Source organism: Herpailurus yagouaroundi, unplaced genomic scaffold, assembly GCF_014898765.1.
Source record: "Herpailurus yagouaroundi ecotype Mexico unplaced genomic scaffold, PumYag 28, whole genome shotgun sequence".
Taxonomy (NCBI): domain Eukaryota; kingdom Metazoa; phylum Chordata; class Mammalia; order Carnivora; family Felidae; genus Herpailurus; species Herpailurus yagouaroundi.
The window spans coordinates 134,024,431-134,052,409 of NW_024412376.1; the positions used below are offsets into that span (position 1 = coordinate 134,024,431).

A 27,979-nucleotide genomic window follows, 5' to 3' on the forward strand; every position below is an offset into this window, starting at 1 on the left:
CCAGGGTGTGAAAAACTCAGTTTGAGAAACAGACTGGCTCGCAGCCCTTAGGATCTGTTTAGTCAAAAAGAATGAGTGAAAGCAGATCCTTAGTCTCAACCAGTGATTTGTCCTCTCCAAGGTCCTGTAACTAGTGTGGTTTTCACTTTTCTGGATGCTGCCTCCTCTCTCATGGGCATTTCCTTGTGGCTGGTTGTCTTAGGTCAGGTTTTAAAGAAGCAGAGCCAGAGAGAGGAATTCAATGCACCATGATTTGTTGATGGTAAAATTATCCAGGAAAGGCCTTATGAAGGAGGAAAAAGAGCCAAGCAAGGATCTGGTCTCAGGTAAAGTCTGACCTTGACCTGATTCACAGGGGAACATTTCTGGAGCATGAACCACCCTGCAGAATTGTCCTCCCTTTAAGACAAGGCAGCAGCTTCTGTATCCCAGAGTCAGTCAACTGTTGGTTGTGCTGTCTTGGTGGCCTGTTTGCCCCAGCGTTGATGGCTAACAGCTTCCAGGTGGTGCGTGTGGGGACCCATTCAGTGGATCCCTCAATCTTGAGCACATTCCACATCTTCTTTGCTATACAGTGGGTCTCCTAGTTTTACTTGTGCTCCCCTTCCAGGAGGAATCAAACTATCTGGAAGCCCTCGGATAGTGATGCTGGATGAAGCCCTGGAGACAGGAAAGGGAGATCCATACCAGTGATACATGTCTGTTTCTATCAAGATAAACTGTGGGCATTCTCAGGATGGAAGAGGTTCAATATAGTCAACATGCCACTGCATGGATGTTTGGTCTCCTTGCGGAATGGTGCCGTATCAAGGGTTCACCAAGACCTTCAAAGTGCTAGCTACTTCATGGTCTCTGGCCTAACCCACCCAATGCTGTCACTGCAAGGGATCAATGTGATGTTCTATAGGATGTCTAGAAAGTGCAGAGCTCTTAACACTCCATTATGATGGAATGTGAGAAAGGAAGCATAGCCCTGGGGCAAGACCATAAATGTATGTTGTTGTCAATTCCTTGGGACTACAAACTGTTTCTCCCCTTCTTTTTGAATTGGAATAGAAAAATGCATATCAATGATGGCATACCATGTACCTGAGGCCATATTCATCTGCTCTAACAAAGATATCACACCCGACAGGTAGATATGGCAAAGCTACTCGTTTGAGAGCAGCCCATGGAATCACTACCATGCATACCATGGTGTTGCAGGACCCTTATTCCTAGAGATTCAGTCATTGAGTCTGGATCTAAAATCTGAATCTTGTCCTGAACCAGGCAATGAATTATAATTTCTCAATGGGGTACCTTCTCTTAGCCTCATCATTTTCCATCCTTGATGTCTTTTACTTGTAAGTGGTATCCTTATCAATCGCCGACCTATTTTGCCCCTAGGGATGTTGAGTTCTATTATCTCAATAAACCTCTGCAAGTCAGGCTGCCTCTTTATTGCCAACCTGACCTTGTTGATTATTATAATTGCAACTCCTGGCTATATACGTAGGAGTAGAACTGCTGGATTAAAAGGTAATTCTATGTGTAACTTTTGGATGAACTGCCAGATTGTTTTCCAAAGTGGCTGCATTAGTCTATGTTCCCATCAGCAGTGTATGAGGGTTCCAATTTCTCCACGTCCTTGCCAACACTTGTTTTTCTCCTTTTGATCCTAACCATCTTAGTGGGTATCTAATTGTGGTTTTAGATCCTAACCATCTTAGTGGGTATCTAATTGTGGCCATCCCTGATGGCCAATGATGTTAATCATCTTTCAAGTGTGATTTGGCTGGCCATTTATAAATTTTCTGTGAAGTTATATCTATTTGGATCCTTTACCCATTTTTAAAATTGAGCTATTGTCTTTTTATTATTGAGTTGCAAGAGTTCTTTTTATATTCTAAATACAAGTCTGTTATCAGATATATGATTTACAATTACTTTCCCCCATTTTGGGAGCTATCTTTCCATGAAGTCAGTCATCTAGTCATCTAGCAGGGCCCTCACTGCTACTGAGTACCAGGTAAATGACTGATAACATACTGGATGGCAGGAATTTGTGATCAATTAGACATATTTTCTGCCTGCAAGAAAGACAGAGCAACACAGAATTGGGGCATCTGGGTCAGCTCCTGATTTTCCTTAGTCCTCTGGCCACTGCTCATCTCTCTAACATTTCCAACTGCCCAGAGCTCAGTCCTGAACTCTTCTTTTTTCTAACTCCATTCATTCTCTTAATGATCTTACCCATCTGTAAACAAATGATCCCAAAATTTGTATCTCCATCTCAGATCTCTCCCCTGAATGCCAGACTTGTTTATACAATTGCTCAGTTGACATATTCTGCTGTATATTTAATAAACATTGTGAACTTAAGTGACTATATCTGAACTTCCAATATTACTTTCAAAATGTGTTGTACCCCTACCCTTCAGTTTCACTAAATGGCAATCTTGTTCTTCATCACTCAGTTGAAGAACCTTAAGACAGTTAGCAAAACTAAAAGGCAACTGATGGAATGGGAGAAGATATGTGCAAATGACATATCAAATAAAGGGTTGGTATCTAAAATCTATAAATAACTTATCAAACTCAACACCCAAAAAACAAATAATTCAGTGAAGAAATGGGCAAGAGACATGAATAGACACTTCTCCAAAGAAGACATCCAGATGGCCAACTGACACATGAAAAAATGCTCAACATCACTCATCATCAGGGAAATAGAAATCAAAACCACAAGGAGATACCACCTCACACCTGTCAGAATGACTAACATTAACAACTCAGGCAACAACAGATGCTGATGAGGATGCAGGAAAAGAGGATCTCTTTTGCATTGCTGGTGGGAATGCAAACTGGTGCAGCCACTCTGGAAAACAGTATGGAGGTTCCTCAAGAAGTTAAAAATAGAACTACCCTCTAACCCAGAAATTGCACTACTAGGTATTTATCCAAGGGATACAGGTATGCTATTTCAAAGGGGCACATGCACCCCAATATTTATAGCAGCGCTATCGACAATAGCCAAAGTATGCAAAGAGCCCAAATGTCCATCGATGGATGAATGGATAAAGAAGATGTGGTATACACACACACACACACACACACACACAATGGAGTATTACTCGGCAATCAAAAAGAATGAAATCTTGCCATTTGCAACTACGTGGATGGAACTGGAGGGGATTATGCTAAGTGAAATTAGTCAGCCAAAGATAAATATCATATGGCTTCACTCATACGTGGAATTTAAGACACCAAACAGTTGAACATAAGGGAAGGAAAGCAAAAAATAATATAAAAACAAGGAGGGGGACAAAACATAAGAGACTCAAATACGGAGAACAACAGAGGGTTGCTGGAGGGGTTGTGGTTGGGGGAATGGGCTAAATGGGAAAGGGGTATTAAAGCAAGACACTTGGGATGAGAAATGGGTGTTATATGTAGGGGATGAATCACTGGAATCTACTCCAGAAATCATTATTGTACTACTAACTTGGATGTAAATAAATAAATAAAATTAAAAAATAAAAATAAAATATGTTTAAAAAATAAATAAATACTAAGATATATTTAGGATACTGGGAGCAGAAGCTCAGACAAAAGGGAACATGTTGATCCACCTTGTCTTCCTATTCTCAACGAAAAAATAAATTTAAAAAAGTGCATTTACTGTGATGAGCGCTGAGCAATGTATAGAAATGTTGAATCATTATATTTCACACCTGAAATCAATATAGCACTGTGTGTTAATTATACTTCAATTAAAAAAAACTCAAAAATTAAAAAAAAATTTGTTTTGCAAAAAAAAAAAAAAATCAAGGAGCTTAGACTCATCTTTGACTCCTTTTTTTCTCTCACACCCAACATTCCCCTTGACATTAAATCCTAAAATCTCCACATTCAAAATATATCCAGATTCCAACAACTCGTCACCACGTCACTCAGTGCTAATAGCTGGGTTTGAGTCAGTAACATTTCTCATCTGGATTATTGCATCGGCCTTTTAGTTCATCTTCCTGCTTCTGCCGTTATCTGCCTCCTACAGTCTATTCCTAACATAGCAGCAAGAGTGAGTTCATTTAAAATGTCAGATCATGTCATTCTACTTATAACTCTCCCATGGCTTTCTATCTCAAGTAGAGAAAAAGCTCAAGCTCCTGTATATTCTGTGAAGCCATACATGACCTTGTCTCTCTCCCCTTACCTCTGTATCTCCTCTCCTCCTACTCTCCTCCCAACTGACTCCAGTCAGCCACACTACTTCCTCAGTCATGTCCATGCCTCAGGGCCTTTGCACTTGCTGTTCCCTTTGCCTAGAATACTCTTCCTGAGGTGGTCTTATGACCACTTCCTTACCTTTCTCATGTCCTGGCTCAAATATCCTTGTATCTGTCAGAGTTCAGTCAGGGAAGCAGAACCTCTGTGAGTGTTGTAGGACAGGGGATTTATTATAGGAATTAAATCATATGTAGCTGTGGGACCAGCTGGGGACATGAAAGTCCAGAATGGTGATAGTCACTATCCAATTCTCCTGAATTGGAAGACAGAGCTTGCCAGGAAATCTGAGAAGCCAAGGACACCCAGCCACTAAATTAGACCATGAAGGGGGAGTTTATGGAGAGGTCTATGGGAATCTGTTTCTTCTGTGTAGTTACAGCCTCTGTGAGTCTGCAGCCAAACTCTGTGAGTTTGCTGCCTTTCTAAACATATTTAATTTTCTTTTTTAAAAAATGTTTGTTTATTTATTTTTGAGAGAGAGAGAGAGAGAACAAGCTGGGGAGGAGCAGAGAGAGACACACACACAAAATGTGAAGTAGGCTCCAGGCTCTGAGCTGTCAATGCAGAGTCTGATGAGGGGCTCGATCTAACCCACAAACCACAAGATCATGACCTGAGCCAAAGTCAGACACTCAACTGACTGAGCTACCCAGCACCCCTAAACATATTTAATTTTCAAATAAAGACAAGGGCAAAAGCATACTTCTTAATAACATCATGCATCTAATAGTGCAAAATTCCACTGTATCACATTAGTTATTTACATAAATTCTTTTTTCTAGCTGAGTGAAGCCCCTTTTTGATATTCTGTAACATAAATTCTAAAATTTAAGGTTGACTGCTATTCATACATAATGTTAGATAGTAGGGAAATGGGGCAGAGAAAAAAAAAATATATACACAAATATATTCCTATCAAAGTAAGAAAGAAATGTTCATAACTACCATTGTCTCTGCATAGTCCTTGTCTCTGCAAATGATCATTTGATGATCATTCATATTTATGACTTCCTTCTTCTATTCTCATAGGCTATAAGTGTGGATTGAGAGAGACAGAAGGCACTATAGCAAGAATAGAAGCCATGGGGATCTGAGTTACTGGCTCACACAACTTACTTATTCCTTCAGGATCTGTTAGAGGTCTTATCTAGACATCCCACTTCCAATTAATAACGGAGTGCTGCTGTGCACATCCAGCTCTATGGCTTGATGGATCAGTCAATACTCAGAGAATTATGGACCCTTTCGTTTTAATAGTTTAGTCTTCGCTAGGGCCCACTAGCAAGCTAGAAGCTCTGTCTCAAAAAGGAGGGTAGTTATATTCAGAGAGGAGCATAGTTTTGCCTAAAATCTTAACTCTCTGAACTGGGGAGCTGCTCAAAGGCTCCATACAGCAGCCCTATCAGTCACAGACACCTAGGTCACCATGCGATCTTCTGGACCAGACAGACCAGACGGCCACACAGCTTTCATGGCAGCCTGGACCCATTGGAGAGTCATCTCTTTCTCTGTACTGCACTTGAAATGGGAAATCCTTTGCGTTGTTGGATAAATGAATCAAAGCAGCAGTCCTAAATATGCATATTGCCCCCCAAGCACCCTAACAACACAAGGTGTTCTACTTTTCCTCAGCGATAAGGGGATCATATGTGGCAACTTGTCCTTACCCTTGGGAAGGATGTCTTAACATAGCCCATGCCTCTGGACTCCTACAAATTTCATTGAGGTGGTAGGTTCCCAAATTTTTGTGTTTTATATCCTACCTCCGGCCCCGTTGTCTATCCAAGATGTCTAGGATGGTTGCTACTTCTCTGTTGCCCACAGGTTCAATCCATGTGAAATCATACTCATACCCTTTCCATGCAGATTGGTAAAGTCCAAACCTCCTTATGCACCCTACTCTACCAAACCCTAAGTTCCAGGAACACTCTCTAAAGGTGCAATGAATGCCTTCCCAGGTCTCCGGGTATTGATCATACTCTCAACATTGCATGACTGTTTCCTGTCTCCTCTTGGTAAATGTCTGCTCTTCCTTTTAGATAGAAATAAAATATCTCTTCTGCGAAGCCCATCCCTCATTCCTCTCTACTGTGCTCCTAAACCCTCTTTTATTCTTTGATGATACATTTATCATGTTGTATGAGAATTACCTGCTTCCAGGTAAAAGCTCGATAGCAGAGTCTGCCCTACTTCTCTTTCTACCTTCTGATCTTGGCATGCTTCGGTGCATTAGTTGGAGCTCAGTAAATGTGCCTTGAATTCATTAAGCTTCCTGCCTAGTTGGCTGTCTTCAAATTGGCTATGATCAGTACAGGGCTGAGCTATCCTAACTAGTCCTTATTTTGAATAATTAATATGCTAAATTTTCTTCTTCTCCGATGCAAATTTTTAGTTGCATTTATTACACTTTTTAAATAAAAGATGATACATGGGAATGAGGTCCCCATATCCCTATTCCCACAAAAATTTGGAAATAAAAATTTTACCTGAAAATTAAACAAGAAAAAGAATTCACATATCATGGATGTAACTCATCTTATGTTGGAAGAAGGCCAAGATATTGTCTGTAAATGTGTGATGGAAGAATGGATTTGTCCAAAACTTCAGGTTAGGCCACCGGCAGGTCGAATGAAGGAGACAAGATTGGAATTTGATTATGATCATAATGATCCTGAGATAATGGCTCTGAGAAGCCATGGTCTGGCATTGACAAGGAAGCCCCAAGAGCCAGAAGCTGGCAGGATCCTTTCCAGTCCTGCACAGGAGGACAGCCTGACCTCTAAAAGGGAGTCCTCCAATGCCACCATCTTACAGGTGCAGCAGGCTGTCGGAACCTCAGACCATTGTGCTCTTGGCCTCAAATCACTCTCACCCTTGTTCTGATTCCATTGGATCTAGCAAGTGATCTTCTGGTTGCAATTTGGCTTCTATCACATCATACAGGATGTGATAGTTGCAGTTCTTACTGTAAATTAAAAAGTAAGCTCTGAGTGTGGCGAATACGAACTACCCTGGCCAAAACAAGTCTCTGAGACTAGAGGCTGAGACTCTGACCCAATTTTGGCAGCCAGCCTGCCTTTACCGTGGTACCTTACCTCCTTTTTTTTTTTTTTTAATGTTTATTTATTTTGAGACAGAGAGAGACAGAGCGCAAGTGGGGAGGGGCGGAGAGGGAGGGAGACATAGAATCCAAAGCAGGCTCTGGGCTCTGAGCTGTCAGCACAGAGCCCGATATGGGGCTCGAACTCACAGAGATCATGACCTGAGCTGAAGTGGGTCGCTCACCCAACTGAGTCACCCAGGTGCCCCAAAAAGAAAATTTTTAAAATGTTTATTTATTTTGAGAGAGAGAGAGAAAGAGACAGAGCACAAGCCACAGAGGGGCAGAAGGAGAGGGAGACACAGAATCTGAAGCAGGCTCCAGGCCCTGAGCTGCCTGCACAGATCCCGACGCAGGGTTTTAGCTCATGAACCGTGAGATCGTGACCTGAGCCAAAGTCAGACACTCAACCAACTGAGCCACCCAGGCGCTCTAAGTTTTACTCTTTTAAATGTATCCAATGGAATTAAATGCCATAACAATTTGATACTCACTATCATGTATTTTTAAAATACTTAAGCCAGCTGTTCATTAACATTTTACATTGTTCCTTTTTGCTCTTTATCTCCTATTTCATTTCCATTTCTCCCAGAAAATTTCATCCTAATGTAATGTATCTTTATGCCTAAAACTCTTCTATTTATCATTCCAGGATAATTGTCTGCAATATGGAAATTCAATTTTATTCTTATTTCTTGTGGCCTAAGTCTTTAAATGTTTGAAAGTATCTTCTAGTCTGACTTACCATTATTATAAGTGTATTATTAATCAAAATATCATAAATGTGTTACAAATTTTATGGGTAATTATTAAACATGAAAAGCAAAAATTTTTTTGAATACGGCTGCATTTAAAAATGAATTGATGCATTTGTGGATGAATAAAGGACTACTACTGCTAGAAGGTTTATAATAGTAGTAATGTTAGGGGCGCCTGGGTGGCGCAGTCAGTTAAGCGTCCGACTTCAGCCAGGTCACGATCTCGCGGTCCGTGAGTTCGAGCCCCGTGTCGGGCTCTGGGCTGATGGCTCAGAGCCTGGAGCCTGTTTCTGATTCTGTGTCTCCCTCTCTCTCTGCCCCTCCCCCGTTCATGCTCTGTCTCTCTCTGTCTCAAAAATAAATAAACGTTGAAAAAAATTAAAAAAAAAAGGAAAAAGAAAAAAAAATAGTAGTAATGTTAATAGTAAACACCCTTGCCCTACTATTGACACAGAGCTTAACATCAATTCCATTCCTGCTTTTCAGTGTTATAGACAGACCTCTGAGAAACTTTGTTCACATAAAAAAAATAGATGGGAACAGAAAGAATTTTGTTGTAGCTACGTCACTACATTTTTTTGCACTCCATCTAAGTTACATGAAAAAAATACAGACTCTAATTTAGATTCGGTCATCCATTAGCTGACAACTCCATTCCTTCCCCCTCCAATTTTGTTAATTGCGAAGAGTTGGAATCAGCGGACTTGTAAGACAATCCAGTCTCCATAGTCTTTAGCTAACTCAGCACCACTGGCGGGATGTTGAATTGTACTTTTGCTTAGTTTTGCACTCAAGGCAATGCACCAGAGTTAGAAGTAGTTTGCAGAGATGTGCCTTCCTTCTGCAGAGAGGATGGAGAGTGAATGTCAAAAGGGAAGAGGGGGAAGGAGACCAGCCTGACACAAGCAAGCACATTCGGGGCGGACTTTTAGGAAAGAGTTTCCCCCTCCATACTCTGAGGACTGGGGAATGGAAGCATCTGTACTCATCATGGAGTTCCTGCTTTTTAATCCGGAGCCGGATTAAAAGAAGTTACCCACTTTAATTTTGTTCTTTCTTTTTGCTTTTTGAATTAATTTCCCCTAACTTCCGTCTGTGTTTTCTCCAGTCTAAAAGAACTGGACAGATCTGTAGATGACTGTAACTAACTGGTGAGACGTTTAGTAGCTAGAGGTTACAGAGGCTGTTTTCTACAAGTTTAACAAATATAATTATTTCAGGGGTGCCTGAGTGGCTCAGTCAGTTAAGTGTCCGACTTCAGCTCCGGTCATGATCTCGCAGTCCGTGAGTTTGAGCCCCGCGTCAGGCTCTGTGCTGACAGCTCGGAGCCTGGAGCCTGCTTCAGATTCTGTGTCTCCCTCTCTCTCTGCCCCTCCCACACTCACACTCTGTCTCTCTCTCAAGAAATAAACATTAAAAAAAAAAATTAAAAAAAAACCTTTTCAAATATAATTATTTCATATTATTTTTAGAGGACATTTGATTGGTTCATGCAGTGGACATCAGCTGTTTCTGCCTACTCAGCATTCGTTCCCCTTTTATCAACAACACATCATTTTGTTTACTGAGATAAAATTAACTCTGAATCTAGGGAGGTTTTTTGTTTAGTGCGTTGTCAATGTATCACTACAGAAAAGGACAATGACATTTCGCAAGAACTTTTCAGACTTTGATAGCTTTGGCCATCTCTGAAGTTTAGAAATACTAGTTTATGGAGGGGCCCCTGGGTAGCTCAGGCGGTTATCCCACTCTAGACTTTGGCTCAGGTCACGATCTCACCGTTCCTGAGATCAAGACCTGGGTTGGGCTCTGTGCTGACAGCATGGAGCCTGCCTAGGATTCTCTCCCCCTCTCTCTCTCTCTGCCTCTCCCACGCTCATGCACAGAAAAGGGGAGAGGCACCTCTCAAAACAAATAAATAAAACTTAAGATAAGAAATATTAGTTTATGGTAATAATTTTTTTTCTGGTGTAATACTTACCTATCTGTAAATGGGGTGAATGGGTGTATTGGTTTCCCAAGCAATAAAGACGACAAACTGGTATAAACAACTGAAATTTATTCCCTCAAAGTTCTGGAGGCTGAAAATCCAAATTCAAGGTATCAGCAGGGTTGCTTCCTCCTAAGGACCCTAAGGGAGAATCTGTTCTATGTCTCTCTCTTAACTTCTGCTGACAGACAGCAGTTTTGGGGGTTTTTGGCCCACAGATGCATCTCTTCTGTCTTTGCCTCTGTCTGCATGTGGCATTCTCCCCATGTCTCTGTGTTTCTACATGGCTGTCTTCTTAGGAGGACATCAGCCATAACGGTTTAGGGGCCCACCTACATGCAATACGACCTCATCTTAACTAATTGCATTTGTAATGACCCTATTTCCAAATAAGGTCACATTCTGAAGTACTGGATTAGGATTTCAACTTTTCTTTCTGGGGAGGGCACACAATTCAACCCATGAGACAGTGGCTCAAAGATGAACCTGATAATGGCTTGTGTCTTTTATAATACTCTGATAGTTCGGGGCACCTGGGTGGCTCAGTCGGTTAAGCGTCCGACTTTGGCTCAGGTCATGATCTCGCGGTCCGTGAGTTCGAGCCCTGCGTCAGGCTCTGTGCTGACAGCTCAGAGCCTGGAGCCTGCTTCTGATTCTGTGTCTCCCTCTCTCTCTGACCCTCCCCCGTTCATGCTCTGTCTCTCTCTGTCTCAAAAATAAACAAACATTAAAAAAAAAATACTCTAATAGTTCAATTATGTGGGAATGGCAGATCAAACAGCACTATCACCAAATTCTTGCCCAGTACGTGGTAGGTACTCAAATATGTTTGTTAAATGAATGTTACCACTGAGGAGCTCAGGACCCAAAGACAAGAACTTCAGTCACTGTCCTGGTGAATGAGTCAGATCGTGACTGCTTGCCATATAGGGATTGGGCTTCAGGCAGTTCTGATGTGAGGAAATCCCCTCCTGTTCTTTAGTTACTAAGACAAGTAAGCCAGTTGGGAGAACGGGGGGCCATTTGGGCAACAATTGTTTCCATCTTACAGCAAAGTGTCGAAAGAAAATGTTGATGCTTAAAGTTTCATTTCCGGTGAAGTTATGTTTTATAGTTTTGAATAGCTTTTAGGCCAAGGAAATTGAGGGGAAAACAACTTTGTGAGGAAAACAACACATATTCCAAAATGATAATGATATGCGTTATCAGGCTATAATATGTTCCGATATTAACAAACTCTCCATAATCAACTGCTCATTTGCATTGCATGTTACTTCATGAGTGTTTGCTTTTGGAAGAATATCCTCTGAATCTCCTCTGTTTAAGCCTTACTTTTTCTGTTTCTTTCTCTCTTTTTAAATGCTTATTTATTTATTTTGAGGAAGAGAGCATGCGTTCACCAGCAGGAAGGGGCAGAGAGAGGGAGAGAGAATCCCAAGCAGGCTCCTTGCTGTCAGCATAGAGACTGACACAGAGCCAGATCCCAGAACCTTGAGATCATGACCTGAGCTGAAATCAAGAGTTGGACACTTAACTGACTGAGCCACCCAGGGGCTGCTCATTGACTCTGTTATTTTGTCAATTTCTATTTCATTAATACTCCTTATTATTTCCTCTCTTCTTCTTACTTTGGATTTAAATTGCTCTTTGGTTTTTTTGTTTTTCGTTTTTAGCATGAAAGCTTAGATTATTGATTTGACTCCTTTCCTTCTTTTAAAAAAATAGTTAATGCTGTAAATATTCCTTTAAACTCTTAGCGGTGTCCCATAAATTTTGATATCTTGTATCTTCATTTTCATTCCATTCATTTTATTTTCTAATTTTCCCTGAGACTTCCCCTTTGACCCATGGATTATTTAGGAGTGCACTGTTTAATTTTCAAAAATTTGGGGATTTTCCTGATATCAGTCTATTACTGATTTCTTGTTTAATTCTGTTATTATCAGATTGTGTATTCTGCTGTCATGAAACAGAATGTTATATAAATGTCAATTAGGTCAAGTGGATTAATAAAGTAGTCACATATATATCCATGCCCATTCGTTGTCCACTTGTTCTGTTATTATTGAGAGAGAAATGTTGAAGTCTCCATATATAATTACACATTTGTCTATTTCTCTTTTCACTTCTATCAGTTTTACTTGTTTATTTTTGATCTCTAACTTTTAGGTGCATACCTATTAAGATTGTTGTGTATTACTGATGAATCAACCCATTTCTCATTTTGTAATGTCTATCTTGAATCTTGGTAATTTTTCTTGTTCTGAAGTCTATTTTACCTGATATAAATATATCCAGTCCAATTTTCTTTTGATGTTACGAACAAAATTGTGTCCCTGCTCCCAAATTCCTATGTTGAAGCTCTAACCCCCCAGTACTTCAAAATTGACTATATTTGGAAATAGGATGTTTAACGAGGTAATTCAGGTTAAATGGGTTAGATGAGTTGGCTTTAATTTAGTGTGATGGTGTCCTTATAAGTAAAGAAAGAGGGGCACCTGGGTGGCTTAGTTGGTTAAGATTCAACTCTTGGTTTTGGCTCAGGTCATGATCTCACCATTTGTGGATTTGAGCCCTGCTTTGGACCCTGCACTGATAGCTGTGGAGCCTGCTTGGGATCCTCTCTCTCCCTCTCTCTCTGCCCCTCCCCTGCTCACTCTCTATCTCTCTCTCAAACTAAATAAACATTTATCTATCTATCTATTTATTATTATTTTTTAAGGAACCTCTGTGCCTAACGTGGCTGGAGCTCGAATTCATAACCCTGAGATCAAGGGTCCTCTGCTCTACTGACTGAGCCAGCCAAGTGCCCCCAAATAAATAAACACTTAAAAAAAATAAGTAGAGAAAAAGACATCAGGGAAGTACTTGCACAGAGCACAGAGGAAGGGCTGTGTGAGGACACAGAAAGAAGGAAATAATCTGCAAGTCAGGGAGAGAGGCCTCAGAAGAAACCAACCCTTGTGGCACCTTGATCTTGGACTTCTAGTGTGCAGAACTGTGAAGAAATAAATTTCTGTTGTTTAAGCCGTGTAGTCTGTGGTATTTTGTTACGGCAGCCCTAGCAAAATAATATTTGATTAGTGTTTTTATCATATATCTCTTTCCGTTTATTTTCCTTTTATTTTAATTTATGTATATAATTATATTTAAACTGGCTTTCTTATAGATTGCATATAATTGGGTCTTCTATTTTTTTTTTAATTTTTTTTTTCAACGTTTATTTATTTTTGGGACAGAGAGAGACAGAGCATGAACGGGGGAGGGGCAGAGAGAGAGGGAGACACAGAATCGGAAACAGGCTCCAGGCTCTGAGCCATCAGCCCAGAGCCTGATGCGGGGCTCGAACTCACGGACCCGAGATCGTGACCTGGCTGAAGTCGGACGCTTAACCGACTGCGCCACCCAGGCGCCCCGGGTTTTCTATTTTTATATCCAATCTGAGTATCTCTGTTTTTTGATTAGATTATTTAGACAACTTACATTTAATGTAATTACTGATATGGTTGGATTTGGGTCCACGATTTTATTATTTTATTGGTCATTTTCCATGCTTTTATTCTTCTCTACTCCCTTTCTTATATTCATTTGGATTATTTAAATACTTTTAGTATTCTATTTAACTTTATGTATTGTATTTTTAACTATTTTTCTCTTTTAGTGGTTGCTCTAGGGATTATTAAATGTCAGTGGTCTGCACACAAGTTAAAAGAAAGAAATTTGCTTATTTTTTCTTTGTGACTTTCCTTGCAAACCTAAGATTACTCTAAATGAGGCACTGTCATCTTAACCTCATTAAAATTGAGGCCGATACTCCAAACCACACTGGATTTATATAAACACCAGTCACTTGGACAAAGGCAATGTGCTTGACTGACTTCTATCATCTCACTGACTTTTTCCAAGATCAAATCTAGTACAAATAAAGTGAGAACAATAGACTTCTGTCCAAGAGACTTGTCTCAGGTAAAGTAACAGCAGATTTAGGACAATATAAAACTCAAGTCTTCTTACTAATATCACTCTCAAACTTGAAAAGTTATATGGGCTTTTTTTAGTAGATCTAGAGGCTATTGGTTAAAATAAAGTCTTAAATAGGTGGGAAAATATAATACATATATATATATATATATGAGATTATTCAGTAGAATAAAAATGTAGTTATCCTCAAATTAATTTATATTAAATGTAACAACAATCAAAATTCTAAACATTTTTCATCAAAAATCATATATTTATTTTAAATTTTATAAGGAAGAGATTCTGTGAAAGGAAAGCTAAGGCAGTCTTGGTAAAGCAGGAGAAAGAAGAAAGACCTACATGACCAAATATCAAAATATATTACAAAGGTATAGAAATTAAAATAGTGCAGTTATAGCACAACAATAGAAATATTCATCAGTGGAAGGGAATAGAGAGCCTTGGAACAGACCAATGAGAACCTGGTACATGACAGAAATGTCATTACAGATGAGAAGGATTGTTTGATATATTGCCTTGGTATAGCTGGCTTTCTACTTGTAAAATTATATCTGTATCTCACACCATATTAGAAAACAAATTCAAGATTTAAATGTAAAAACAAAATAAAGGACATGAAACCTGAAATCTATCAGAATATAATAGGGAGGAATATCTTTATGACTGAGGGATAAAAAAAGTCTTAATCAAGAGTATTTTTCCAATCATATTACCATTCATGGAAAGGCAATAACATTTATCAAAATGTGTAGAACTGCTTTGAAACTCAATATATGTAAGGAGAAACAGATATGCCTCCTGGTTCACTTAGTGTTTCCTCCTCTTTTCCTAAGTTAAGTGTTCTCTAAGAAAACTCAAAGACATCAGGCAAATTTTTTTCTAGTACACTTCTAATTTTGTTCTTTTCTTACAATAAATATTATGTATATGATGATATTATCCCTTATCTCCTCAAACTGTTATCTGATTCAATAATATCAAATTTGGCATACTTTCAAGAGAACTTTTTCTTTTTGGTGATAACTTTCTAGACAGGGTATGAACCTGGAAGAACAAGGTAAAAACTGGTAAAATCTTTGCCTGTTACATTTTTCCTGTTTTTGAATTGCATCATATTTCTTCCCTTTTTGGGAATTTTATTCCAAGACAATTGCCAGTGCACAGCGGAAGAGAATTCATTGTAATTTATCATGTTTACTAATGATGTAACCTTGATTGTTAACTTTTATATTCTAAATAACAGTTTGAATGATTACTTGCAAAGTCTTTGGCTTGGAAACTATTTTCATGAGAAATCATCTCTCATTTCATTAAAATAAAGACAGAAAATTCATTCTCAAGGAAAACTCATTTGTCTTCTAAGAATAGCATTTCAGAGATTTAAAGAAATTAGAAGTGGAAAAATCAATTACAACTAATCTACCAGCTTGTCAGAAAGGATTGCTTTTTACAAAATATATTCTAGTTCTTTGTCCAGGTTAATTTTAAATGTCTCAAGGGATAGAGCACTTGCTATATGCCTTTGAAGTCTTTCTTTTATCTAATTGACCCTACCAGCAATCTTTTTTTCCCGAATATCTAATCTCCACGTTAGGTATTAATTTGGTGCTATTACTTTTAATTACATTTCTTTTTCCTATACTAATGCCCCTTCACTCCCAAATTCACTTCTTATACTCTCAGATATTTATAAGGAGCTAGGCATCATTTAACCTAACGACAGATGTGATAATAATCTCTTAAAGAGATCTTTAGGTCTTTCTCTACTTTTTCCCTGTTTGCCTCTCTTTCTTCTCTTCCTCTTTTCCTCCCTCCTACCCTCCCTTCTTCTTTTCTTTTCTTTCTTTCTTTTTTTTTTTTTTTTTTTGCAGACCTTGTAATGAAGTGCTTACAAGTAAAAGATACTTGGCAAGAACGAGTAGAGAAAGGAGATTATAAATTTTTTGCTTAATCAAGGAGAATATCAATACCTTTGCAAATTAGCAATATATTTCTTGTCTACCTCTAGGTGTGAGTGAAGCATTTTTCTCTTGTGAATGATTTCTAGTTCCACTATAACCTCTTCTGTCTTTTAGTATTCTTCATTTCAGATTTCCTCCTTTCTATTTAATTATGTTTATATAAATTTAAAATTGGATGGTATTATTGATGTTGTACCCTCCGAATAGGAAGGTGATGGTTTTCCTCCATTTATAAGACTTAAATTCTTGCCCTTATCTGTGTGGACAATTAATTGTGAGACACCATGCACACTGCTACTCTGGACTCAAATTTCTACTCTCTGAAGATAAGCAAAACAAGCATTTTCTGGAGGGCTGAGAAGATATCATATAGCCAGGGAAGGAGATTGCCCTGGGCATAAGAACATAAATTCTTTGTAGGCAGAACCAGTTCAATAAAATGCCAGTGTCTGCAATAACAATTCTTGGTCACCTGGGGGAAGGGTAGAGACAAAGAATGTGATGAATTTTATTGTGTACTTTTGTGCTCATAAATTAAATTTCTATGAATTCCTGTATAGAGCCCATCTATTATCATTGTCCAAGAACAGTGGAATAAGTGTTTACAAAATTTACTAAGTATATTTTTAATATTTAGTGAAAATTTACAGGTAGATTTAATCAGCTTTCTCCTCTCTGCTCAAATTCTGCCTATCTATTTTAATAGTTTTATGACCTTGGGAAAGAAACTTAACTCCTCCGTGCCTCAATTTCCTGTTATAAAATGGTGATACAGCCTATTGGAGGAAAGAATGTGTTACAAACTGAGAATAAATTGAGTTAATACTGAAAGGTGCTTAGCAAAGTGCCTTAATAAAAACTAATTTTCCTTTTTCCTTTCATTCATTAAACAGATCTTTACCAAGTGTCTTCTCTGTGATAAAGTTGGAAATAGGGGTTCACAACATAGTAACAGAGAATGATTCAATATCTAACTGTAGGTATGAGGTGCTACAAAAACATATGACGTGCTCTAGAAGCGAGAAGTGACCATTAACCTGTGTACTAGATTAAGGAAGAGTCCTGGCCTTTGTAGAATGAGTATGATTTTGAAAAGTGGACAAGGTGACGAAAGTAGGTGTGAGTAGGTCAGTCTGTGAAGCAGAGTATATTTCAGGCAAAGGGAACAGCATAAACAAAGGCTTGAAAGCGTAGGACTACATGATGCTTGCCAGTGAGTGATAAAGTTCGGGTAAAGCATCGTGACGTGGGGAAGGGAGGACGGGGAGACACTTTTTTCTATTTTTGGTGAGTCCTCCATTGTATGAGTTTGGGTTGTCTTAGGGCCGGCCCCCGCTTCCCGCAGAGAATCTGAAGGGAGGCAAATATTTCCTCTCTCTGCCTTCTGGCTGCTAAGTTGTGGGCTGTGAGCTTGAATAGGGAGAACGTGTTGCTAAATTGCAAAAGTTCAGGAACAGTGGCCACAGTGAGTGGCCAGTGTTGGGGGGGAGGGGTGCCATTGGTGACATACCGTGCCGTGGTCTGGTCTGTGTTATTTGCTGCCAGTCTTCCGTAGATCCTGACCTTTTTCTGAAACAGTTCTCCATCTTTGTGTTGATGCATTGGCTACCTGACGATGCCTTCTCTACTTTTATTTCTGGAAAAGTTAACTAGAGTTCCTTTTGTTTGCAACCAAGACGTATCTCAAACAATAGAAAATTTAGTCTTTTTGGTTTGTTGTTAGTGTTTCCTAAACTTTGTTCCATGATACCAAGTACTTCTGTAGTAAAACACGTTTTTTAAATATAAAACCAATGTAAACGTGAAATATAAAATTTTTTGAGGGTAAAATATGTATTAAAAAATACCCATGTAGAAACAAAAGGATAAAATGGATGGTAATAGTAATAATTTGAGGTAATGTATATTTAATGCTGACCTATGAGCTGGGCACATTGTTATGAGCTTTATGTACAATGTCTTATTATACACTTTCAACAACACTAAATTGTACTTAATATGACTATCAACATTTTCAGACAAGAAAACTGAGGTTAGGAAAGGGTACGTCACTTTCCCAAAACTACCAGTGGGATGTGGTATAAGCAGGATGTAACCTGGGTAACCTGAATATAGAATGTACACTCTTAAATCTATGACATCACAGATGAGCTGGTCATCGTCTTTCCCTGGGAACGTTGACAAAGCTTTTTATAGAGTAGGGAATATCTGAACTGGACCTTAAAGAGTAAATAGTATCTGCCAGGTAAAGAAGATGCAAAGGGTTCAGTTCAGCCTGAGAAGTTTGTGTGGAAGGGCAAAGACTTGAAAGGCCATTATGTGTTCTAGAAATGCCTCTTGGAGCACTGGTTGATGGTGTAGTGTAGTGGTGTAGTGGTGTGGGGGAGGGTGGTATAGACAGAGTTATGGGCTGAGGGAGGGGTGAATAAAAGGGAGGTTTGTAGTAGAGGAGTCTAAATGTAGGATTGAAATGGAATGGGAGTTTGGCCACATGAGTCCTTATGATGTGGGAAACAAAGGCAAGAGAAAACATTAAATTCCCTTTCTGCCGACAGCCCACGGACAAGTCCTGGAGACAGGCAGAGTGACAGTTCTCAAGGAACTCGATTCTGCCTCAATGATGACGTTTTACTAAGGGCAACAGCAATCTCAGCCCGACCCTCCTCCCCTCCGTAAGTCTACTTTAACACATAAAAATTCCTTTGGAAACTTCCTCTGTCTCTACCCCCTGAAAATATATGTTGGCAATCATACTCCAAGCATATGGTTCCCTGATACACATCTGAAAGGTCTCATGACTGAGTTTTACTAAACAGTAATAAATGATCTTTTTCTAACAGCAGCTAGCCCCCTCAAAGTCTTGGAATCCTTGCTTCCAAAATTCCTTAGAGACTTATGCTATCCCTGATCCCCTCCCAACCTGAAGGTATATAATCACAACCCCAGTGCAGCCCTTTCTGCCCACGAGTTCTGTCCCTGTGCTTTAATAAAACCACCTTTTTGCACTGAAGATGGCTCAAGAATTCTTTCTCGGCCCTCAGCTCTGAACCTCAACACTCCAAACCACATCACTTGGATTCAATAGTTAAGTCTTTATCCTTAAGCAACTGGAAGTCATCAGTGGTTTTAAAGGAGGGGAGTGACATCATCAGCATCTCTTTTTAGAAGGATGCTCTGGCAGCAGCATGAAGGAGGGGCTTGGGTAGGGAGTGATGGGTGTCACCAAGGTCAGTTAGCAGGATACTGAAATAGCACATGAAAAACCAATAGGAGAGCAGGAATGGGGGTAGAGAGGAGGGCCCAGACTTGGGAAGCATCCCTGAGAGGGCAGCAAGAGGCCTTGCTGAGTAATTTAACGCTGGCTGTTGAGGAGGAAGGAAGAAATGAAGATGCCTGAGAGTTCTAGTTTGGAAATCTGAGTAATTAATTGGTGATGTCACTTCTTGAAATAGGAATGGAAAGAGGGAAATCTACATGAGGCCTACTAGAAACGTTACATATGTTGTCTTCATTTTAATTAAACAAACCGATGATGAAAAGGTCAAAATGTCCATCTTACAGATAAGAAGATGGAGGTTCACTGAGGTTAAATAATTTGTCCAAGGTCACACAGATGGTAAGTGAAAGAGCTGAGATGTGAAATAAAGTCTTACTCCAAAGCCTGTATCTTTCTTTCCATGATGTATTCTACACTCTGATGGTAATTTTAATTTGGAAAAATAGGACTGGAACTCATGGGAAAGGGAGAGCTAGAAACATGATCCTCTCAGAGGAGGACTGGTAAAGAATGAAGAAAGATTAAAGTCTTACTGTATTGGGATAAAGAACTGGAGTTCACTGTCCGATAAAATTTTCTGCAGTGATAGAAATGTTTTATACTTGCACCATCTAATACTGTAGCCATGAGCCTGAGTAGCTATGGAACACTTGAAATGTGGCTGATATGACCAAGGAACTGAAATTTCAATTCCAATGTTAATTAATTTAAAATTAAAGTATGTGGCTAGTGACTACTGTATTGGATAGTTAGGACGAGAGGAGTCACCCAGACATGGGGACTCCATTAAAGGACAGGTCTTTCTGGTACTCCCGAAAACTCACTAGGTATTTCATCATCTGCCTCAATCTGGTAAGACTGGTCCTAAGTTTGGGGACTATAATTCATTAATTATAAATGTGTAGACAACACAGTAATTTTAGCAAGTCTTACATTTGGAAGGGGAGTAAGTGCAGTACTCTATTTGCCTTCTTATATGAGACAAAAATCAAAATCATTTCCTGTGTATTTACATTTTTCTGTGTGGAGTGTTATTTAAGAGCTTAAGCTCCAGGCAAATGCCTGGGTTCAAATCTCATTTCAGCCGCTGAATGTGTTGTGCCTTGAGTTAGTTACTTCACGTTCTCAAACTTCTCTTCCACTACTTGTAAGATAGGGATAACAATAGTACTTTACTCATAGGTAGTGGTGAGGATTAAGTTAAATAACTAAGACACTTAGCCAGTATCTGGCACAAGCTAAGCACTCAGTACCGGTTTGCTATTCTGTAACTAGTGCCTTGTTGTGATGAGTTTGTACTTTGTACCTTTCTATTTTCACATTTACTTGACTATTTTTGGACAAGTAAGGGTATTCTTTGTTTTTTAAAACTGTTTTTAATTTATTTTTGAGAGAGAGCGCGCCAGCAGGAGAGAGGCAGAGAGGGAGGGGGGACAGAGGATCCCAAGCAGGCTCTGCACTGACAGGCTGCACAGCAGCAAGCCTCATGTGGGGCTGGAGCACACAAACGTCAAGGTCATGACCTGAGCTGAAGTTGGAGGATCAACCAACTGAGCCACCCAGGCGCCCCTGCGCAAGGAAAGGTATTCTCTCAGATGTTTAAATGTCTGACCATTCTTTTTTTTTTTTTTAAATTTTTTATTCTTTATTATTTTTGAGAGCGCGTGCGCGCGCGAGAGAGAGAGACAGACAGACAGACTGAGAGCAAGCAGGGAAGGGGCAGAGAGAGAGAGGGAGACACAGAATCCGAAGCAGGCTCCAGGCTCTGAGCGCTCAGGACAGAGCCCGACATGGGGCTGGAACTCACAGACTGCGAGATCATGACCTGAGCTATAGTCGGCCACCCAACCGACTAAGCCACCCAGGCGCCCCAAATGTCTGACCATTCTAAAAAGGAATACACATTAGTCAAGATAAAAAGATACGGTTTTGGAAAGTTTTAATTGTAGGCACGAGTTTTGCAGTTACTTTTGTATTCCACTTTGATTTCCATTTTGTTAAAAGTATTTTAAATCAGTACAGTCCTCATAACCCTAATATTTTATTTGTGATCGTTAAAAATCATAGCCCTGATATTTTACTGTGATCATTAAAATTCCCTTGGTTTAACCTCTAACAGTCCATACACCAGTCAATATCGAGCAAAAATACTAGAGGCTCTAAATTTTGACTCAAAAAATTTCGTCATGTCTTGAAGCTCTGAAGAATTTCATACCACTTAAACTGGAAATATTTGAAGCCTAATCTCTGGTTATTTCAGAAATGGCTGGCTATGTTGTACAGTGTTCAGATCAAGAACTATTTAAAGACTAATAACTTCATTAAGTATGAACAAGTAATAGGATCCCTTTTGTTGCTGATTTTGTACTCTGTAATCTTTAGATTAAAAAACCCCAGCATTGTAAGATAGTCTTGCACTCTTAATAGTGTTTGTGCAAAACACAAATGTATGTGTATATATATATATATATACATATATATATATTTAATGTTTATTATTTTTGAAAAAGAGAACACGACTGGGGAGGGGCAGAGAGGGAGTGAGACACAGAATCCCAAGCAGGCTCCAGGCTCTGAGCTGTCAGCACAGAGCCCGATGTGGGGCTGGAACCCACCAGCTGATGACCTGAGCCCAAGTCTGCCGCCTAACCGACTGAGCCACCCAGGCACCCCCACGAATATATATTTTTAATTAGATTAAGGTGTTAAGAAATCTGTGTTCAAGTGCAGTTTTGCCTAAGTAAGCAAGTCATTTACCGCTTTGGGCCATAGAGAGGTAAACATCTTCTGTAAAATCTGAGTGGATCTAGGCTCATTCTAGAATGATCTCCTAAGTGTCCTTCCAACTAAAACTCCTTGACCTTTCCTTTTCTTTTTCTCTTCGGCCTTAAAGGACTTCTAGAGGTAATGTTTACCTCCATGCTTTTACAAACATGCTCTCGAAATGTTCTTGGACTATTTCATTTCCTTAGAAAACAATTCATGGGTGAGTCAGCATGAAGGAAAAAACCTACTCACAATAGATATCAAAATTGCACGAGGTGGCGAAACGAGAAGTGATTTTCTTTGTAAACTAAAATGATGAGGTACAGAGGCACCAATTATTTATAAAACGAGTGCGCGGTGGAAGGCTTTATGTAGCAGAGGTAACGCGCTGTTACATATTCAGCAAGTCGGAGAGGGTATCAGGGGGTCCTCTCCACACAGCCTCAAAACTATTACTATAAACGTTCCTTTCAGTGAGGGAGGAAGATGTGTGTCGGGAGGCAGACAAGGAAGGATCCCAGCAAAGCGGGTTAAAAGCCTTCCCGCCTCCGCTGGTCTTCTCTCTAAATACATAATCAAGGGAATTTCCTCCTACAGCCACGGAACGTTCGGTGGCCGTTTCCACGTCACTATCAGGGCAGCCAGAAATTTTGCTTCCTCAGGCGGTGACTTCCCGACTCCTGCAGGTCCTCCGTGGGACTCCGAACGTCGCCCTTCCTTCCGGGCGCAGTCGGGCTGCGAGGATCGGAACCCGGGCGGGGGGCGCAGCGGCCAGGGGACGGCGCTGAAGCGTTTCCTGGGTGAGCGCGGCGGCCGGGCCCGTTTCCGGAAGGCTGATTGCATCAGGTGTGGAGCTGGGCGCCTCCTCGGCCCAACCTGGCGGCCAATGCGCCTGCGCGCGTCGCCCCGCCCCGCCGCCGAGCACTCCACCGCGGGTTTTCCTCCCTGTCTGGAGAAGACCGAAGCGGGAGGGGCGGGCGCCATTGGTCGCCCCGGGACCCCCGGGAGAGGGGACGGCGGGGTGGGACTCCCGGAGAGCCGCGGGGGGCTGTGGGGGTGCTAGGGAATAGAGTGCGGCGGAAAGAGGATCTGCGTGGAAGGGTGGAGGCCGGTCCTGCTACTGAAGGGCAGGATGGTCTTGGGCTGGCTGATTGCCTCGCCTCTCTTGACCTGAAGGACGTAGGCTAGAACTAGAAGGCGTTCCAGTTCAGTCTGCATTTTCTCAAATTGGGTTAAATTGTGGCCTTCGGCTGTCCGTGGTCCACCAACTTGATAGGCGGATCTTGGGGTGCGGGTGAGCACTTTCATGGATTTATAGGGATTTCTCAGTGGCAGTATTGTTTTCTGTTGCAGTTAAGGAGCGACATGATTGTTGGCCTTCAGATGGGTCTGAGGAAAATTGTTGATGAGAGTTTGTGGGGGATGCAAACACCAGAAACCGGTCTTCCGCAAGGGCAGCTTCCCTCCACCACTGATTCCTTGCAACCCCACCATGAGTCGGAGTCATGGTCCCATCATACACTCTTTCATACACACCTAGTAGATTTCCCTCCTAGCACTCCCGATGTTTTTAATGACATTTTTGAGTGATGATTGGGTGGATGTCTGCTCACCTCTTTGGACTGTAAGCTCTATGAAGGCAGGGATCTGGGGTTTTTTTTTTTTTTTTTTTTATTCATTGGTACTCCCAGGCTTACTATAGATCTTAAGGATCCTCAATAAATTATGATAGTCGAAGCAATAAAGTACTGCCCATCCCAACCACACACAATCCTCACGTGAAGAGTAAGGACCAGCTAGGTGTGAGTTTGTTATTCAAGGAAGTAGTGCATTCCGGAAGTTTGGGGAAGAGGATGAGTGGTGAGGCGGCGCTATATAACTTCATAGTTACCGTTTGTTTACTTCCGGCATTATCTTCCTGACACAGATCACAGATAAGGCTGTGTGTATAGGTACAGTAGTGGTTCTCAAAGTGTAGTCCTCTGACCGGCAGCACCAGCATTACCTGGGAACTTGTTAGATATACAGATGCTTGGGCCCCACCATAGGCCTACCTATTCAGAGACTCTGGAAGTGGGACCTATTATAGATAATATTCCTGGGGACGAAAAGGAAATTATGCTTTTCCCCTCCTGCAGGTTTGTTTCTCTCCTGAGGTGATCTTGCTGTGATTTTCACCTCAAGCAATGGTGTGTGTGGCATATGCCTGGGATTCTGCATAAGGAGGCAGAAGTTCTCGCCTACAAGTTGCAGCTGGGTGGGTGTGGGCAGCTGTCATCTGGGTACATCTTCCCATTATAAGGGATTGCAGACACGTGGGGGAAAAGACTAGCCAGGGATGAGGTTACCCAACTGCCTGCTGGTGCAGACAGATGCCAGGCCACATGGAGGGGATACTGGGCTGCATCGCGACTCCCAGCCCTTGGCTCACGGAACCCAGGCCCCCACTGCCTCCCTGCCATCTTCCCAGGTTATAGGGGAACCGTGGGTCCCAGAGGCCCCGCAGCCTCTGCCTGCAGGGGTCGCACGAGGAGCGCGGCCCGCCCCCTCCTCCCCGGCCCCCGCCCCCGGCCCCGCCTTTCTCCGGTTCGGCCCCCGCCTGGCCGGGTCCCTCCAGGCTCTCCTCGCGCAGCCGCCGCCAAAGCCTGGAGAAGTGGAATCTCGCCGGCGCCGCAGCCTGCGCGGGACTCGCGGAGCGGCACTGGGCATGCTCAGTCGCCGGAGCCCGTCCTGGTCTCAAGTAGGAAGCTCGTGCGCTGCACCCGCAGCTGATCCGGGCGCTCCGGGGAAGGCGAGATTGGAGCAGAGCGGCCGGGCGCCGGTGCCGGAGCGAGCGCGGCGCGCATTGCTGGTGAGCCTCGTTTTCTTCCTTGCTTTTGCCCTGGACCCCAGGGCGACCAGGGAGTGCTGGCGAGAGACCCGGGCAGCGGCAGCGGCGTGCGACGAGTGGCTGCGCGCAGCCCGGCTGCTGCTCCTCTCCTGCCGGCCCCTGGGGCTGCGCGGCCACTGCCGCCCGCCTCGCGGCAGCCACAGCTGCAGCAGCTGCCGCCGCATCTGCAGGGGGAACTCGTTGCGGAGTCCGGTGCACCCTGCGCTCGCGCCGCAGGGCCGGCCGGGTGGCACCGCGACTGCGGGCTCACTCCTTGACTTCCATCCCTCCCGCTTCCCGGCGCCCTGGTTCCCTCGGCAGCCCGGGCTTGGCGGGGCCTGGGGCGGGGGAAGACAGGGTTGGAGGGGGTGCGCCCGGGTGGGGGGCTGCGGAGGGGAAAAGTGAGGGCGGGTGCCGGCGGAGAAGAGCGCACACCCCCTTGCCCTGGTACCGGCCTCTGCTGTGCGGTTGGGCTCTCCCTCATGGGGCGGCAGCGCGCTCCTGCCGGGGAGTTGGAGACGGCGCTGGCTTCTTGGGGGTTCAGACGCTAGCTGCTGGGAGATCAAAGGGGGAAAAGTTCATTTTCCTCTCGGCGGCAGAGAGCGTTTTAAGTAGAAAATGGCTGGGCGAAGGGGACCTAATCGGGAAAGCTGGCCACCGGGTCCTGAATGCCCCTCTGCTGCCCGGCGGGAGGAATGGAGGGTTGAACGTTGGAAATGACATTTGTTCGATGAAAACAGCGCTGGACGGAGCGAGGGGTGCCGAGTCCCATAAAACAATGCTGGATGGTCTAGACCGCGGTGAAGAGATCTAGAACTGAGGGGGTAGGGGCGAAGGGCCGAGGGAGAGTGGAACTTGAATTAAACCAGGATAAATTGGAGAAATCAGATTTAGAGTTGTGGCCGTTTTGTAGTCAAGTTCTGCGCAGTTTAGAGCCACAACTGTCATAAACGTTTTTGGATGGATTGAGTGGTTGGGAGGGCCAAGATTGAGAAGAGACTAATAAGGTCAGGGTCAGAAGCTCCGACGAGACTGGGTTCTGGAGGGGGCATAGTTTTAACAAGTCCTTCAGTCACTGTCTTTACATTGCGCCTGATGAGTTAGGTGAAATACCTAAAGGATTATCATAAAATGATGCCAACAGTGGTGTTTCAGTTCCAAGAAATGAGGAAACTTTGGGAAATTGGCATTGGTTTGTCATTTGTTTAATATTTAACTGATTTAAACAAAACAGTGGCTTCCTGATCTGTTGTTCTGGATTTGGGTCTCTTAAGTCTTTGATTTTTTTTTCCTTGTCATGGACTTCTATTTCAAATCTTGTCCTCAAAAGGCCATGATAATTAAGGATATCCAAGTTTGTGTAGCTGGCCTTTCAGGAACATAATCCTTGAAGGGGGATTTCTTTGTGAATTTAGGTAGCAGCTTTGTTGCATTTTCTATTTGTAGCTTGAAAACAGTAATTGTTCAACAGCTGTGTATGGTAATTTGCAGAATCCTAGAAATGCACTGATTTGAAGGGATGGCATTTCTCAGATGGATGAGGAACCTCGCGCTGGGGGAGATGCTGAGAGAACACAGGTGGCAGTAGAGTATAGTGGGCTAGGAGTCAGGATACCAAGGGAGACACACAGGCAAGATTTCTGTTGGCTTTTCTTCTGTCATCATCGTACTGCATGACCCCCAGAATCCCTTGAGGTCTTCATACTCTAGGGATGCCCCAGGGTATTTGCTCAGAGCTTTGGAGAAAGGGGTCTAAAGTTGAGATCCTTTTCCAGGGAAGGAGTTCCTTACACTTTATTCTCTTTTCAAAAGGATATTTTGAACTAGGTAATTCATCTCCAAGGAGCCAGCACCATTCAGCACTTTGTGAAACTTTTATGCAGTGGTAGTGGAAAAGCTTGATGAGCTGAAGTCTAAAAGACTGGCGTTTTACACTTAAATGGACTAATATGAGTAAGAGACTACAACATTATTTAAAAAATTACTACATCTTGCAAGAATCCACATGTACAAAGATAACGTATTTAAAAACTCTTTTTTTACTTTTTTAATGTCACGTTTCAACTTTCAATGATCTTTTTCCAGCCACCAGAAAAACAACAAACATTGAATTCTCTCTCCTTTCTTTCTTTCTTTCTTTCTTTCTTTCTGTCTGTCTGTCTTTCTGTCTGTCTTTCCTTCCTTCTTTCCTTCCTTCCTTCCTTCCTTCCTTCCTTCCTTCCTTCCTTCCTTCCTTCCTTCCTTCCTTCCTTTCTTTCTTGTTACAGCAGGAATTAATACTGAAAGCCTTGCCCTAGTATTAGTACAGGGTTGGGGCGCCTGGGTGGCTCAGTCAGTTAAGCCATCAGATTCTTGGTTTCGGCTCAGATCATGATTTCACAGTTTGTGGGTTCAAGCCTTGTGTCCAGCTCTGCACTGCCCGTGTGGAGCCGGCTTGGGATTCTCTGTCTCCCTGTCTCTCTGCCCCTCCCTGCTCTCTCTCTCTCTCTCAAAATAAATAAATAAACTTAAAAAAAAATATTAGTACAGGGTTATGCTGAGTACTCTGATTTCACAGTATCTAAATTTGCCTTTAAGAAAAATGGATTGTTCTCTATATCTTTTTTAGTTACACTTTTTAAAAAAGTTTATTTATTTATTTTGAGAGGGGGTGGGGTGTGTGGGCAAGAGAGGGGCAGAGAGAGAGGGAGAGATAATCCCAAGCAGGCTCTATGCTGTGAGCTTGGAGCCCGACATGGGGCTTGAACCCAACGAACTGAACTGTGAGATCATGACCTGAGCCGAAATCGAAAGTTGGGCGCTTAACCGACTGAACCACTTAGGTGCCCTTAGTTACACTTTTAAAATAGGCAGGACTCTGATGTTGTAACACCTTAAGTTTTCCATGGCTGTAGGGCTTTTAGGAAAGTATTGTAAGAAGGTATTAACTAGTTATGTGGGCAATTCTTATTTTCCTGCCCCACGTTAAGGAAACTAGCATTTGTTGAATGCTTGCTCTGTGCCAA

General features: G+C 42.0%; 1 protein-coding gene across 12 annotated transcripts in view; it reads left to right on the top strand.

Moving 5' to 3' along the window:
• The first annotated feature begins 24,747 nt into the window (after nucleotides 1–24,747).
• Nucleotides 24,748–27,979, top strand: part of APBB2 (amyloid beta precursor protein binding family B member 2) — a 387,308-nt gene continuing 384,076 nt past the window's right edge. For 8 of the 12 annotated variants that reach the window (XM_040485032.1, XM_040485027.1, XM_040485042.1 and 5 more), the window contains exon 1: nucleotides 24,749–24,956. The gene's annotated coding sequence lies outside the window, so the exon portion shown is untranslated. Of the gene's footprint in view, nucleotides 24,957–27,979 lie in introns of all 12 variants that reach the window. The other 4 variants (XM_040485043.1, XM_040485048.1, XM_040485051.1 and 1 more) reach the window with 3 other exon arrangements.